The sequence below is a fragment of the Micromys minutus genome (assembly GCF_963924665.1).
Source record: "Micromys minutus genome assembly, chromosome: 6".
Lineage (NCBI taxonomy): Eukaryota > Metazoa > Chordata > Mammalia > Rodentia > Muridae > Micromys > Micromys minutus.
In genome coordinates, this window is record NC_137975.1 from 23,297,542 (window position 1) to 23,314,276 (window position 16,735).

A 16,735-nucleotide genomic window follows, 5' to 3' on the forward strand; every position below is an offset into this window, starting at 1 on the left:
GTTTTGTAGTTGGTAATTTTGAAAATGGAGTGGAAGGACCACAAATTAACAACTACAACAGTAGCTCCTAGTCTCAGCTTTCCTATCTCGGGCTTTGTCTTTGTTATTTTCATTGTTGTGTTGATAAAAGGCCTTTCAAGAAGCAATTGGTGGAAGGCAAGGCGAGATTACTGAGGTTACAGTTCAAGTAGGTTCCTTCCATCTTGTTGGGGGAAAGGAGGGTGTCAGGAATGAGGACGTGGGCAGATCACAAAGCAGAGAATGAATAGGCTGTCCAGATGAGCTATAAAACTTCCCCCCTATAACCTCCTTCATCCAGGAAGCTTCCAACTCCTAAAGGTCCCACAAATTTCCTAAAAAGTACCATCATCTGGTCCTATGGTAGATGGTCCTATGAAGAACATCTCATATTCAAACCACAGCATTTACTGTAATTTGGCTGCTCTGGTTAATTTCTCCAGAACTTTGAAAAGTCTAGAGGAACACCTAGGGAAGATATCCCAAGATATATGCAATGGCGAGGACAGAAAAGGACTCTAATAGCACAGAAAATAAACTTAAAAACTGAGATAGTGGGTAACCAAATTAAAAAGACATGTTGTATAGCAAACAACTACCAGAATGAAGAAAACCATAGAACAGGAGAAAGCTCTTTTCCAAGTAACCATCTGGTTATCTAGAATCTATAAATACCTTCAAAATTTAAACAGCCCAATGCCCAAATCATCCAGTCAATAAATGGGCTATTGAAGTGAACAGACAGCCCCTACAGAAAGAAATGCAAGTGCCAGCATTCCTTCTAGGCTCTGCCCCACAGTTACCTGGCAATATCCAGGAATGCCTGACTCACTATAAAAGGGGCTGCTTGCCCCCTCCTCTTTCTCTTACCCTCTTACTCTTTGCCTCTTCTCCCTCTTTACATGTTCCTAGCCAGCCTCTTATCTCCTCCCCTCCCCTCCCCTCCCCTCCCCTTCCCTCCCCTCCCCTCCCCTCCTCTCCTCTCCCTCTCTGTTTCTGACTCTGTGTTTATTCCTTCTTCCATTCCCCTTCTCATGCCCCAAGTAAACTTTATTCCATACTATACCCATGGTATGGCTGGTACCTCAGGGTATGGCATGGGCCCACGGAGGCATACCCTTCACCTCACTATAACTCACTCAACCAAACAAATCCTTGGCTCTTCTCTTTTTTATAAAATACATCAGTCAGTAAATATTTGAAAAATGTTCAAGATCCTTAGCTATCAGAAAAATGCAAATTAAATGCTTTTCAATTCCACCACACCCCAGTCAGAATGGTATCATTTTAAAAAAAAAAAAAAAAAAAAAAAAAAACAGTAATAACAAAGCTGAGTTCTAAAAGCTACAATGGGGTTTATGACCCAGCTATACCAATCTTGGGAGTACACTAAAGGACTCTGGGTAAACATACCAGAGATACATGTACATACAGGATTATTGCTGTACTATTCATAATAGCCAGGAAATGGAACCATTCTAGATGTCCAGTAACAAATGAATAGAGAAATGAAATGTGGTACATATACACAAGAAAAGTTTATGTAGTAAAAAAAAAAAAAAAAGAAATCATGACTTTTGAAAGAAAATAAGAAAATGGCTGTAACTGAAAAGTATGTGAAGTAAGTCAGACCCAGAAAAGCAAACAGCGTGATTGTTCTCTCATAGAGAACCCAGATTTAAAACCGCTTGTGTAGGACATTAAGAAAGGGGGGAAGAGAGTTTAAGGGAGCTGGGAAACAGAGTAAAGGGGTACATGTCATAAGAAAGCAGAAGTTGGTGTTAACTGGGGAAGAAAGGGAAACAGCTGGAGGGAGGAACAAGAGAACAAAATATAGTGACGCACATGTGTGAAGATGATGGGTAGAACTCATCATTTTATATGCTAGCCTAAAATATTAATTTAAAAAAAGGCCTTTCTTTACTGTCCTTGTTTGGTTTCTCTATTGCTATGTCAAAACACTGATCAAAAGCAACTTGGGGTGAGAAAGGGTTTGTCTGGGTTACACAGCCCAGTCAATACACTGAGTTAAAAGCCAGAGCAGAAGCTCAAGGCAAGGATTGAAGAGACACCCCTGAGGATTACTGCTTACTGGTTAGCTTCCAGGCTCCCTTTTAGCTACATTTCTTATACAGTCCAGGCCTGCCTGCTTAGGAATGGGACTGCCCACAGTGGGCTAACCCCCCTACCTCAGTTAGCAATTTTAAAATGTCTCACAGACGTGCCAAGGACAACCTCAGAGCTCCCTCTTCCCAGCTGACTCTTTAGGTCTGTGTCAAGTTGACAGCTGGAGCTTACTATGACACCAACCTCTACCATTCTATGGTTCTACGTGGTGTTTTGCCTGCCTCCTTATTGTTAAGAAAAACATTAAATATTAGTCTTTTCTGTCAAACACATTTTGTCTATAAGGAAGAATTCAAATCTTTTGTTTCTCCTCCACCTTATAAAGCCTCTATGTAAATGCTTTAATCCCCCACTCAGTAAAGCCTTTATTCATACAAAGGCCCTGCTGCATTCTTGGCCCCTTTCTTATTTCCTTTGTGCAGATTCTCAATAGAAACTAGCCAATCATGAAAGACTGGGGTAGAATCCCACCCCACAGGAAAAGACAGCCACTACCTGCTTTAGAATAAAAACCAAGAATACTTCCTGGCCTTGTATACTTAAACAAGAGTACAATTTCTGCTGTTTACATTTGATCAACAGTTTTGCCTTACTGAGACACTTCAGTTGGAATTGTGGTCACCTTCTTTGTGGCTCGAACACATCTCTATCCGTGTGTCCATAGCAGAGCCAAGCAGACCTGGTTCAGATCAGAGTGAAAGACAAGGCAGTTCTCTGTGAGGACTCACCGTATGCCTCAGAGTCCACAGGTCAGAGGTGACCATGAGTAAAAAGTATCACTATCAGCTGCCCACCCTCCTAGCTCCAGAAGCTCCCTTGCCAGCATCCCAGCCTTTCTCACCCCATCCTTATGTTGAAATGGCAAAGGTTAAATGAGATGGTACCTGACCCGGTGCTACATTGCTTAGCCAGGACTTAAATAAACTAGTAGGAGTCCAGGAGTGGAAAGAGGAAGGGAGGGAAAGAGGAGGAAAAGACTAACCAATAAAATAGCAATTAAGACAGGCAGATGTTTCCTTTTGTGTTCTGATTAGTTGGGAGGACCAATGAACTATTATCCCTGTTTATCTGAAAGAGCTGCTGAAGCAATCAGATTTACCATTCCTCTGGCTGGGCTGGGAACACACGTGTAGCTAGCTAGCTCTAGTTAGCTCAGTTAAAATATACAATTAAAGCTCCTAATGAGCCATTCTGACCCAGAAGAGCGGCAGGAACTGGCCAGTGTCGCTCCTTTCACAGACGATAAAAGGCCACCTGTTCTCCAACTCAGAAGCCTTGACATAGGCCTTCAGGGAAAAGTAAGGCCTCAGGAAGTGCTTCCGTGCAGATCTCCACTGAGGGGTTAAAGGAGCTGGGAAGCGACTGGGAGCCCCACCCAAAGACAAGGAGCACATTTATTCGTAGGAACAAGAAAATTGAGGAAGCCAAGTAGAAGACAATGAGGACTGCAGAGCTTTCCCTTCTCCCCGAAGAGCAAAGGGGTTTCTAGGCAGAGAAGAAAAGGAATTTACAGTGCAGTCTTTGTGCACCAACACTCGGCCTGGATCTCTTTTCTTTAGGATTTCTTGGAAGAGAATGAGTCATCTAAACATTGCAGGAAACCAAACAGAAGTTGGGGGTGGTTAACTTTGGGTAAAGTTTTTCTTTTAAATGTTTGCAAATTTATCTTTGTCCAAAAAAAAAAAAAAAAAAAAAAAAAAAAAGAAAGAAAAAGAAAAAGAAAAAAGGTAGCTAAATTTAAACTAGAAATGGGGGACAGTTAACAATGGACTAGGAAGTGTAATGGTGTGCTCAGATCTGGATCTTTTATTTTGAAACTTATCACAACGGAGCCCTACTCTGCCTGAGACAAAAGCAGGGGGAGTCAGAAATAAGACTGCAGCAGCTCCTCCCAGCTGTGTGCTTACAAAACCAGCAACAAGTCTTCCTTTTCTAACAGATAAGGGCTGGACTGAACGGCGCATACAGCCTCATCCCCACAATGTCCGACACTCCGCCCGAGCGTTAGGCAGCAGATGTGTGGTCTGCTCTGCCTGGACGTAGGGCTGTCACTTGGCCCCCTTTAACAAATGAACAAATGACCCACCACATCTAAAGGGTTCTGAAATGAGTCCGCACCAGGAGCAGCACTGATCTCTTTACTTTTCTACTTACTCAGACCAGTATATTTTGGCTCTCTACACTGCAGAACTTTTATTAGGCACAAACTCTCTCCTTATTTGTAGTTGTGTATATTTATGAACGAATGTTTCTGCCATGTGGTAGAAGCTAATTTCAGGGTCCCAAGGCTGAAGCTGTCAGTAGGTAGAAATAGCAGGGTCATTTAATTCTGTGACAATGAGACTGTGTCAGCAGTTTTCCAAAAAGGAATCAAATTTTCAAGTGCACAGATCTCCATCGGTGCTAGCATCTTCTCTTTACCCCCAAAGATATACCAGAGGCCAACTGTTTAAAAAAAATCTAATTTAAAACTGAATGGACATTTCCAGATCTCAGAGGAAAGGGCTATGAATGTCCTATTAAGCTCTGCAGCAGGAGACAAGCCACCAGATCCAGGGTGGAGGTTTCGGGGGCACTCTATTTCAAAGAGGCCGAGTTCCTGAGCTGGCACTTTGCCCAGAATGCCTTGAATGGTGGCTATTAGGTATCAGGCCAATGTTAGGTGATGGTGGTAACTGAACTTGGCTGGTCTCTCCCATCCAACTTAGTTCAAAAACAAAAACAAAACAGTGTCTCAGTGGGGGCTATTGCTACAGGCATGCAGAAGATGGTGATCTAGCAGGTCAGAGCTGAGAAATGACTTCTGAATTCCCCTTCAACCATATTTCCTTGTCAGTGTGGATATAGGAAGGACCTTGCTAGTCCCCATTCACCCACTGATGAGGAAACCAACAATGACTAGCAAGGTTGAGCTCTCTTGGAACTTACTCTCTGGGGATATCGAGGTCATACAATATACAAATATAATGCTACGACTATAGTTTGGTGGCAGCAGGCTTGCCCACCAGGCCTGGGTGGTGGTGAATCTCTGGCATGACAAATGATAACGACAGCAATTACATCAAAGCATAAGTATTTTAAAGAAAGGCTGGCTTGGAGTTGCTGTGTAAGACTGGGAGTGCTTTGACATTCTGAACACAGGTAGTAGGCAAGGATGCTTTGAAATCATAATCCGGTATGTCTACAATGAAAATCTTACGTGTAGCACCTTGTTATAGTTCCTATTCTGTTCTACTTTTTCAATACTAGTCATAACTCACTACATTTAAAGTAGCAGTGATGGGATTAGAGCCCACCAACCAAGACAGGAGCTAAATAACTTCCCCTCTTGAGATAGCTGATTAAAGTAGGTTTAGGCTCAATTACTGAATTCTGGCAAGGCAGAAAGACAGCTGGATCTTAGGGAATGTACAAAAAAAAAATCCATCAGCAAATATTTATAGAACATCTATTATATGTCATACACTTGTGGCTTGAATATAAAACAGTGAGTTTAAAAGTTCACAGTCTGCTGAGAAAGATAGACACCGACCTGATGTCTGAGCCTATCAGAATGCTAGTCTTTATCCATCTCAAAGACATTAATAGAAATGGGATGATCTTAGTGGAAGGATTTCTTTTTTCTTATCTCAGTCCAGCTTGCCAGAACAGAGATCCGAGTTTTAAAAACTCCAGCTATTACACGGTAAATCCTTCTACTTTGCATTTGCCTTTCTAATCACAAACGGCTGTTTCGGTTATAATGACACTGCTTTAGAGTAAGTGAATCTCAAAAGCTTCTATACTAGTTAAAAACATGTTTGGAATCTTTTGAGTTTGTAAGACCATAAAAGCAAATTTCACCAATAATCATTTCATTTAGAAGTTAATGAGTCTAGCTGAATTTTCCTGGGGGGGGGGGGGGTTGGTCATATTACAGGAAAAAAAGTCAGAAACCTAATACACTATAAATCCCACTAGTTGTTTCAGATTCCTGTTAAATTATCTAAAAAACCCATAGTATTAAAATACTCCAAAGCGTCCCCCCTTGCCACGTGTGGCAGTTTGGAGACCTGGCCCGGAGTCATGAGTGAGCAGGTGAGCTGGCCCTGTTGCTAGCCGGCTGCAGCACTCAGGAGAGCTGATCTGCACCCTGCCTGGGCAGCACAGAAGAGCTGGCCCAGCCACTCATCTGCCATGGGGTAGTGTGGGTGCAGGTGTGATACCCATCCCTTGCTGCCACTTGCGGTAGTTGGAGAGGAGGCCCTGCCCTTTCACTGGCTGTAGAACACAGGGAAAGTGGGCCCTGCACCTCACCTGGACAACACAGTGGAGCTGTCCCTGAAGGCATAGGCATGGGTGAGGCAGCCTTAAGGGTGTGAGAGCAGGAGCGTCGTCCTACCCCCTTGAAAGCTGCAGCACATAGGAGAGTAGGCCCGAGAGGTGTGGGGTGCTGGTGAGCCAGCCTCATTGGTGTGAAAGCAGGAGAGCTGACCCTGCCTTCTGCTGATGGAGGTTTTAGATGGCCTACCTGGACCAGCTGGAGCACTTACCCACCCCGGTGGTATGGTTAAGGGAGAGCCAGCAGCTACCATCCAGGCTCAGATCCCGGGCTCTGAGTTGGCCCACCTCACAATTTGTATCTTCTGTAAATGTTTGGGATGTATGCCTGCTGACCCAAAGCTGCAGTATCTCCATGATACAGGGCAACAATAGAATAACCAGGATGAGTCCTGGTAAGGAGCTTAATAGTAAGGATATTACTAGTATCATAGAAGCTGTAGATCTCGAACCAGACCAATAACTCATTGCAATGAGCATGTGCAAGTGAAGATGTGTGGTCAGAGGGAGACACTATGAGACACACTGTGACACACTACAGCTTCCACAGTGAGATGTTTTCTATGCTTTGCTTGTTTTTTATTTGTGTGTTTTTTATGGGGGAGGTGCCATGGCAAAGGGCAGATATGAGGGTGGGGTGGGGAAATGAGCGGGGCTGGGGTGCCTAATGTGAAATTCACACAGTTAAATGACAAGTTAAAAAGAAAACACAACAACAACAAAACCAAAACCAAACAAAATAACAACCCAAAGTCACTAAAATATAAAATCACTGAAAACTAATGGAGGAGCAATTTCGCTTGAGCAGCTTACACCTGGCATAGATTCAAGAGTCTTATGTTGGCAATTGCAATGTTTGTCTTGTACCAAGTTACTATTCTTAGAGAAGCATCAGAGTTCATGAATGAAAAATAAAAGACTTCTATTTTCCCACCATCACTCTTCAGCAGATACCAAGTTAGCATATTTTTAGTTTGGATTGTGTTAGAATGACTAATTTTAAAAACTTCTGCTTAAATTATAACAATGAATAAATATCTCTCAATAATAAGCTTACCAATAAATCTGTACAGACTGGATGAGTACATTAAAAATTAGATCCAAATCTCTGTAGTCTTTAAGGAATTCACTTTACTGATAAAGAGATAGAGGATGGAAGAGAATCTATCAAGAAAAGGCAGCTGGAAAACAAGCTGGAAAATCTATTCTGATATCCAATAGAGATCAAATCAAAATTAGAAGAGATAAAGAAAGCCATTACATACTGATAAAGGGAAAATCATTAAGAAGAGACAACTGTAAAGATACATGTAAAACCATTCTAGCTCCCAATCTCATAAAGTAAACCCTGATGGACATTAAAGGTCAGATAGGCCCCAAATCAATAATAATACAGAGTGATTTCGATGCCCCATTGTCGCTCTTAAGTAAGTCATCCAACTAGAAAACTGCAAAGAAGACTCAGGACTAAACAATACCATGGTTCAAATCTTTAGCAGATAAAGACAGAATATTCCATCCAAAAGCTACAGAATATATAGATATACAGAATATATCTCAGCATCCCATATTCTCTTCTCTAAAGTGTGCCATCTTCTAGCCACAAATAAGACATACAGGGTACAAAAGAACTAGAATAATTAAGTGTATCCTATCCTACCAGAATAGAATTAAACAAGAAAACAATAGTAAGAAAAATTATAGAAATTACTTAAAAATCTCTATATGGAAAAACACACTCTAGGATAAGAAATCAGAAATATAAAAATTCTTAAAATCAAGTGGAAATAAAAATACAACATACCAGAAAATTTGCTGGTTCTAAGAAGAAACTATGAGTACTTACATTATACATTACTCAGAGCTATGAGCTACATTAAAAATATGTAAAACACAAGTAAACAAACAACCCTTCAAACCTAACAATATACTTCGGGACCTTCGGAAAAAAAACAAGAACATGCCAAACCCTAAGCAGTGGACAGTAAGAAACAATGAACATAAAAGGAGAAATTAATAAAACAAACAATATAAATTAATAAAAAACAATATAAATAACCAAGTCTGACAAAGCATTAGTTGATGGGCTAGAAGACTCTAAGAAAACTGAGAGATGAGAAGGGGGAGGCTACTGCAGATTCCAGTGATACCCACAGAAGCAATCGTTAGTGATTACTATGAAAAGTTATATTCCAGAAAATTCAGAAGAGACGGGTAAATTCCTATTTAGGTCCATCCACCAACATCAAAGAAAGAAGATACAAACAAGTAAAACAAACTCACAATAAGAAGTGTGAATAAACAGCAGGAAGTCTCCCAACACTGAAAATGCCAGGATCAAAAGGATTCACTATCAGATTTTACTAGACCTTTCCAGAAGAGCAAACAGCAATGCTCTCCAAACTTCTTCCATTACACAGAAGGGAGGAGCACTGTGTCAAGCATTCTATAAAGCCACCATTACCCAGATACCAAAGTCAGGTAAGAAAGATACTCAGACCAACTTTCCTATGAACACAGACACAAAAATTGTTGCAAAGCAAATTTAAGAACGGATTAAGATCATAAACATACACATTGCTTTTATTCCAGGGGGCTAGTTCAACATTCACAAATCATGAAGTGTGATATAACACATAAGTAGATTTAAGGCCAGGAATCACATGATCATCACACCAATGCAGCAAAGTCTCCTGGCCAAATGTAACTTGATAAAAGCTCAGAAGACACCAGAAATAACAAGAACATATATAATAAAAACTACATGACAAACTCAGCCAAGATTACACTGCATGGGGCAAAAACAGTCTTTTCCCCTAAAATCTGGAATCTACTACTTTTTCTAAGTGAAACTGATAATCCAAAAACAACTGAGTCCCAGTGGATGGGGACAGGAGTAGGAGGCAGGGAGACACTTAAGTCCACCTTTTCTCTCAAGACCTTTAACAGCATAGTCTAAATATTTCTTCATGTGTGTTCCAGCCTCTTAGAAAGATACATCCTGTAACAAGAAAATAAGCTTAAAACAAAATCCCGGAAAGAAAAATCAGATCCAAGTCTTAAGTCATTATAATCACCATCTTGGCAAATCTCTGTTGTGCCTATTGCTCAGGATAGGGACTTGAATGAGAATATATGTTTTCAGGTTCTGACATTGTTCTCAAGGTGAATGTCTACCTATTTCCAAGGCTGGACATTAAAGACATAGAAACAGTGTCTCGGTGACTTTGGGTACCCTCAATTAGACCGGGACATACAAGGAACAGACACAAAGGCAACAAGGATACAGATCTCAGGACATAACATCAATGCAGGAAGAAAAGCATGCAATGGCTTAGAAAGAAAAAGAGCTAGCATAGTAAGTGCCTGCACGCATATGCCCTCCTACAATAGCGAATCCCAGGAGCTGGAAGTAGGAAGAATGCCTTGTGGTTCTCAGATGGCTGGGCTGGTGCAAGAGGTAACAGAGCTCATCTGAAAGTTGGCATATGAACACTGAGAGGAGGAAAACACCCTGGTAGGAAATGAAACCATCAGTAGCACCCTACAGGAAATGCCTAAATGAGAAAACTGCTGATCAAAGGAGAAAGAGGAACTTAGCTGTTAAGCCAGTTCATCAGGAATCAGTATAGTATTAGAAGTTTTGACTTGCTTTAGAATCTCAGAATAGAGAAAGGAAGAGGCTCCAGGGGTTTAATCATGAATATAACATTTTCTTGACACCTCAGGTAGCAGGGTTGGCTTTAAGAGGAACATAATGCCAACTTTAGAATATTGAGTAGATCTCCCCAGTTACTGTGCTGGTTTATTTCTTCTTGTCCTTGTGCATGCTAATTACAGGGGCAACTATTCCCATCAGTTATGGCCCAAGAACACTTTTTAATCTGTATCCTTCTGGATAGCACTTTCCCTCTCACCAGCACCTCATCCCATGAAAATCACTTAACTGTGAGAAGGAAAAGCCCAGAGTTTGGGGTTTGATTGTGTGTGTGTGTGTGTGAGAATATTTACTATTCAAAGGCAAAAATAGTAATTTCTTGTGGAATTTTAAATATGTATAAAATTAGTGGACAGTACATCAGCGGTAGAATTTGGGTTGGAGTCCATAGGCTGGCAAGATGGCTTAGTGGATAAAGGCATTTGCTACAAGCCTGAAAACCTGCATTTGATTCCTAAGAAGTATTTTCTCTTATTTTATGGGGCTGTCTTTTCTTTTCCTTGATAGTGTTCTTAGAAAGTTTTGAACATTGGCATCTCATTTAAAGTTATCATTTATAATTTTGTCATCATTTAATGTTTCAGACTATGAAACATAGGGTAAAGAGTATGTTTGATAACCTTCTTATTTGGGTCTCCTATAAAGCAAAAACCTCTCAGTTTTTGGTCATAGATATCGTATTTCTACATGTGCCTATTTATAATTGTAAGTCAAACTATGTTATAACAAATGATGAAAAATAAATCGGTGTTTTCCTGAGGGAGGATTTAAATCTGACTCTAGTCACTACCTATCTTGGACCATCTTAATCCAGTTAGAGACGAAGACAGTTTGAGGGTAGATTTCAGTCCCTGTGAGATCATGGAGTCACTTATGCCCTACCCTTACTTCTAAGTTCATTCCTGTGCTGACCCAAAGCGTGTGGAATCATAATCAGTATCCTTGCTTTCCCCAGACCCACGGGGAATTGAATTCACGTCTTTATGAACGCTAGCAAGTTCTCTACCACAGATATACACTCCCCAGCCCCTTCTTTTTCATTTGTTTGTTTGGTTTTAATGTTTATTTTGAGACAAGATCTCATGAATATGTCCAGGATGACCTTGAACTCATTCTGTAGCACAAGCAAGCCTCTTCCTCCAGAGGACTGCACCACTGGGCCTGGCTCTTCCTTTGTCTCGGTTTCAAGTTTTACATGTCTAGCCCTTCCAAGTTTACTCAAAGTTCCGCTCAGCTTCATGCTCCTCAGCTGTCTTCTAGAATAGCAGATGCTTCTTACATGACTGTAGCAATAATGAAGCATAAAAATTGGACCAAATTACCTAAAATGGCAGTGTACATACTAAGCACAGAGAATACTTTGTAGTCTTCAGCAGGTCTCGTGCAATTCTACATTCCCAATAAGCACTGTGCAGTGTGCTTTACACAGAAGAGTGAACAGACACTGGCTACAGTGAAGGCTTGCCTCACACAGGTTCTCAACTTGTTCCCTTCTTAGGACATTCTGGGAAAATGAGAGAGAAACAAACCTCAGGATTTAAATATGGTTCCTCTTATTTCCCCAGGGACTTTTCAACACCCCCCCCCCCCAATCTATAAAGAGTGGGATGAATCTAACTCAAATCAAGGGCATCTTCTGAAGTCAGCTAAGTGATTGAGAATCTAGAATCAAATCTTAGGGATCATTTGGTGACTTACATTTTACCTAATGGACAAATTCTACACAAAGCTCTAAATATAAATATATGAACAAGCCTTAAACAGGGCCAGGCATGGAGCATACCTATAATCCTAGCACTAGGAAAGCAAAGATAAGAGACTTCTTGGAGCCTGCTGGCCACCTAGTGTTGCTGAATTGATGAGCTTCAAAAGTAGTGAGAAGCATTGCCTAAAAAAACAAGGGTAGGCAAAGATGGCTCATTGGGTAAAGGAGTCTGCTGCTAAGCCTGCCAATCTTAGTTCAAATTGCTGGTATACACTGGCTCAGTGTTTCCATTAAGCAAGCAAGCTATATGTGAAAATTTCCTTTACTACTTGGACTTTACTCTTCAGCAACGATTACCTATACCATCTGCAGAACCCTTCTCATACCTTCATTGCCTAGATAAGAGTTATTCATGCACATATTCTCCTCCCTTTTATCAATGTATATTTCTGAACGATCTACACCTCATTATTCAATTAGCAATTTAAAAAATAATAGTTATACCTTCTACTCAGTGTTTAGTATGTGCTAGTTTATGGGCACAACTTCATTTAACTGATGTAACAGTTTTTTAAATCACTTTCTCCATTTTATAGATGCTTAGAAAGGTCAAACAATTGTCCAGCCACTCAGTGAAGAACTGGAATTTGGACTCACAAACTGTTCCACACTATCCACACTATTTTGTCATGTATGTATTCTCATCTTAAATACGCTTGACTGGATGAAAACAGGGGGAAGAAATTCCATAAACTTTGACATCAAGAAATAGAATGATAGAATACCTGTCCCTCAAGGACCTTTAAGGAAGAGGAAAGATAGTAAGAGACAGAGGTCATAGATAGCATCAGGGAAACTGTTTTCCAGATACAGGAAGGCAGATGCATATACAAATGCACAATAATTTTGACAGCATGCACAGTGCCATTGAAAGCTCTCTTCCAGCATGAAGAGAGATCGGTATGAGCTTCCATCACTGGCTGAGGTGCTCCCCCACCGCCCTAGCATTCCTCTACACTGGGGAATCAAGCCTTCACAGGACCAAGGGCCTCCCCTCCCACTGGTGCCAGATAAGGCCATCCTCTGCTACAGATGCAGCTGGAGCCATGGGTCCCTTCAAGTGTACTCTTTGGTTGGTGGTTTACTCCCTGGGTGCTCTGAGGGGAGAGGGGGTACGGAATAGGGGGTTTGAGGAAGGGAAACCGGGAAGGGTGATAACATTTGAAATGTAAATAAATAAAATAACTAATTTAAAAAATTCCCAAATAATTAGTAAAAATAGTATTTAGAAAAAAAGAATATAATTTGTGTATCAATTATTATTGTGAGTATAATTATTCATAGTGATGACAGAAAGAAAGTAACCACAGCCTTTCTGTATTTCTGCTTTATCCTGCCAGGCTGGTTTCTCAACTTGAAAATGGAGAGCTTGGCCTTAGCAGGCCTCTCATCTGGTCGTCTCTATCCAGACAGCTCCTGAGCTATGTCTCTAGCATGTACAGAACTATAGGTCACAGACATTCAACCAGAATATTCTCTATGAGCTCTATGAGGTTCTAAAAAAATGTCCTCTGCATCTTTCTTTTTAAATGCCTCCCTCTCCAATTTAATTAAGATGTCCTTTTAGAGGCTATCCAGAGACTGCCCCACCTGGAAATCCAGCCCATATACAGCCACCAAACCAAGACAATATTGCTGATCCCAAGAAGAACTTGCTGACAGGAGCCTGATATAACTGTCTCCTGAGAGGCTCTGCCAGAGCATGACAAATACAGAGGAGGATGCGCACAGCCAATCACTGGACTGAGAATGGGGTCTCCAATGAAGGAGTTAAAGAAAAGACTGAAGGAGCTGAAGGGGTTTTCAACCCCATAAGAACAACAATACCAAGGACTAAACCACTATCCAAAGAGTACAAATGGACGGACCCATGGTTCCAGCTGCATATGTAGCAGAGGATGGCCTTGTTGGGCATCAATAGGAAGAGAAGTCCTTGGTCCTGCCAAGGCTGGATGCTCCACTGTAGGGGAATGTCAGGAAGGGGAGGTGGAAGGGGATGGGTGGGTAATGAGGCACCCCCATAGAAGCAGCGGGTGGGGAGATGGAATAGGGGCTTTATGGAGGGGAAACTGAGAAAGGGGATGATATTTGAAATGTAAAAATATAAAAAAAAAAAAAAGAAAATATATCCAATTTTAAAAAAAAAAGATGTCCTTTTAGCTTGTAGATAGGACTGTCAGTTCCACATTCCTTATGGAATAAGTCAAATAAATATGCAGGGTTGAAATAAGCAATTTGAAAAGCTGAGGATAGAATCTCCAACCCAGAGCATGTCAATCTTCTGTATGAACCTAGGCAGGAGTAAACTATACCTGTGTTGTAACATAATTTTAAATTAATCTCAAATATTCTTTTTTATTGGATATTCTCTGCATTTACATTTCAGATGTTATCCCCTTCCTCTAATCCCCTCTCCCTTCCCCACTGTTGAATACTCTTAAGAGATTGAGAAATAGTTTATTATACAAAAATCCAAAGCAACTCAAAAGAAAGTAAAGGAAATTAATAAATACAGATTTAAAAAAAAAAAATCACAACCACATTTCTAGAATGCATAAGAAACAAAGTAAGCTTGTCACAACTATGCCTGGTATTTTTGACCCTGGACTTCATTCTACTCATTTAAATGTTGCAAACCAACATCTTAGCTGAGTGGAGCTAGGACTGGAAGGTAGAGCGCTGCTACGGGAGAAGCATATCCTGCTGGTTCTGAGCTCCCAGAGAGGCTAGCTGGGCATGCCGAAGGGCTCTAGGGCTCTAAGCACCCTCGGACCTCTTACTCTGAGGTTCACACCAATCCTTCAGGGTGCTTGCTGAGTTGGTGACATACTCTGGAGTTGGTGCTCCTGGGACTCACTGCCCAGCTTCACATTGTCACCGCCATGGAAGATGATAGTTACAACTACTATGGGGCTGACATCCAGTCTGAATGTGACTATGCAGACTGGATGCCCTCTGGAGCTCTACATTCTGGTTTTCCTTCTAGGCACCACGGGCAATGGCCTGGTGCTCTGGATTATGTTTCGGAGCAGCTATGAAAAGAGATGCTCAGCTGACATCTTCATTGCCAGTCTGGCAGTGGCTGACTTGTCCTTTGTAGTGACTTTGCCACTGTGGGCCACTTATACATACCGGAGTTTGACTGGCCTTTTGGAACCTTCTTGCAAGCTCAGCTGTTACCTCATCTTCATCAACATGTACACCAGTGTCTTTTGTCTCACCGGCCTCAGCTTTGACCGATACCTGATACCTGGCCATTGTGAGGCCGGTGGCCAATGATCGACTAAGGCTGCGAGTCGGCGAGACTGTGGCCACAGCAGTCCTGTGGGTGCTGGCTGTCCTTCTAGCTGTGCCTGCCATGGTGTTCCATTCCAGGAACAGTCCAGAAAACAGTACCAAGACCCAGTGCCACATGGACAACTCTAAGCTGGCCACGTCAAACTCCGAGTGAGCCTGGGAGGTGGGCCTTGGGGTGTCCTCCACTGCTGTGGGCTTTGTGGTCCCCTTCACCATTATGCTGACATGTTACTTCTTCATTGCCCAAACCATTGCTGGCCATTTCCGAAAGGAGCGCATTGAGGGCCTGCGGAAGAGGCACCGGCTGCTCACCATCACTGTGGTGCTGGTGGTGACCTTGCCCTGTGTGACCTCACGACCTGGTGAAGACTCTCTACATCCTGGGCAATTTGCTGCACCCGCCCTGTGACTTTGACAGCTTCCTCGTGAATATCTTTCCCTATTGCACCTTTATCAGCTATGTCAACAGCTGCCTTAACCCCTTCCTCTATGCTTTCTTTGACCCCCAATTTCGCCAAGCCTGCACCTCCATGCTCTGCTGTGATCAGAGCGGGTGCAAAGGCACCCCCCACAGCAGCAGTATAGAGAAGTCTGGGCACAGCCAGGGCTCAGGCCCCAACATGGGAAAGGGAGGAGAGTAGATGTATGAGAAATCTATTCCCTATAGTCAAGAAACCCTTGTGGACTAGGGCTGGGACCAGAGAGAAGCCTGGTGCCTCGGGTCTGACCCAAACTTTATCCTCGCGCTGAGAACCAGGGAGCACGGCTTCTTCCTGACTCCTCACTGAGCTCTGCTCACCTCCAGGCTCTGCCTTGTTTCTCTCCTCAGATGTTTGTGGTTTATCGGAAAGGAATAGAGCCTTGCAAACAGCTCAGCTGTTCAATACTTCTGAGGTAGACCTTGCACAAGTCTCTTAACTTCTTTAGACCTCAGTTTGTAATAAATGGGGAGATTATATGGACCCTAAAGTGTTGAAGTATGAGTCCTGACTTAATTCGTTTCTTTCTGTTTGCTCAGTTCTCTAGTCCCTCTTTGTTTTCTCTGCTACAGAAATTGTTTCTGTCAACTACCCACTTTCTAGATCTAACTCTTTCTCTTCTAGTGGGCTCTTAAGGGTTAAGAACTCTGAATCTTGAAGGGTACTTTATCCTTTGAGTTCTTATCCTGTTTTCTGAGAGCCAGTGGGTGGCTGGCCATATGTAGGCAAAGAATTAGTGCTCTGGATTTGGGGAACTCCAATGGCTGGTCCGTATTTAGGAAAGAAGTCTATGTGCTAGGCTTTCTGTAGGGAGCTGTTTCCTCAGTAGCATCTGGTTCTAAGGCTGGAGAAGTCTGAAGCTGGGCTGAGTTCCTATCCCAGTTCCATAGTGGCAAGAACAGACTTACAGACTATATCATAGCCCTTCCATGTTCCTCCCAGGCTCTGACTTATTTTTCACCCCTCTCACTCTCTTCGGGGTCTGTGGTCCTCTTCCTACCACAGGATGAA

At 42.1% G+C, this 16,735-nt stretch overlaps 1 protein-coding gene and 1 pseudogene across 5 annotated transcripts in view; one reads left to right on the forward strand and one right to left on the reverse strand.

Moving 5' to 3' along the window:
* Window positions 1-16,735, reverse strand: part of SRGAP2 (SLIT-ROBO Rho GTPase activating protein 2) — a 208,698-nt gene that overhangs the window by 66,449 nt on the left and 125,514 nt on the right. The window lies entirely within an intron of this gene.
* LOC308421286 (apelin receptor-like) lies at window positions 14,831-15,934 on the forward strand (annotated as a pseudogene). The gene has a single exon. The product of its transcript is annotated as an apelin receptor-like (transcript).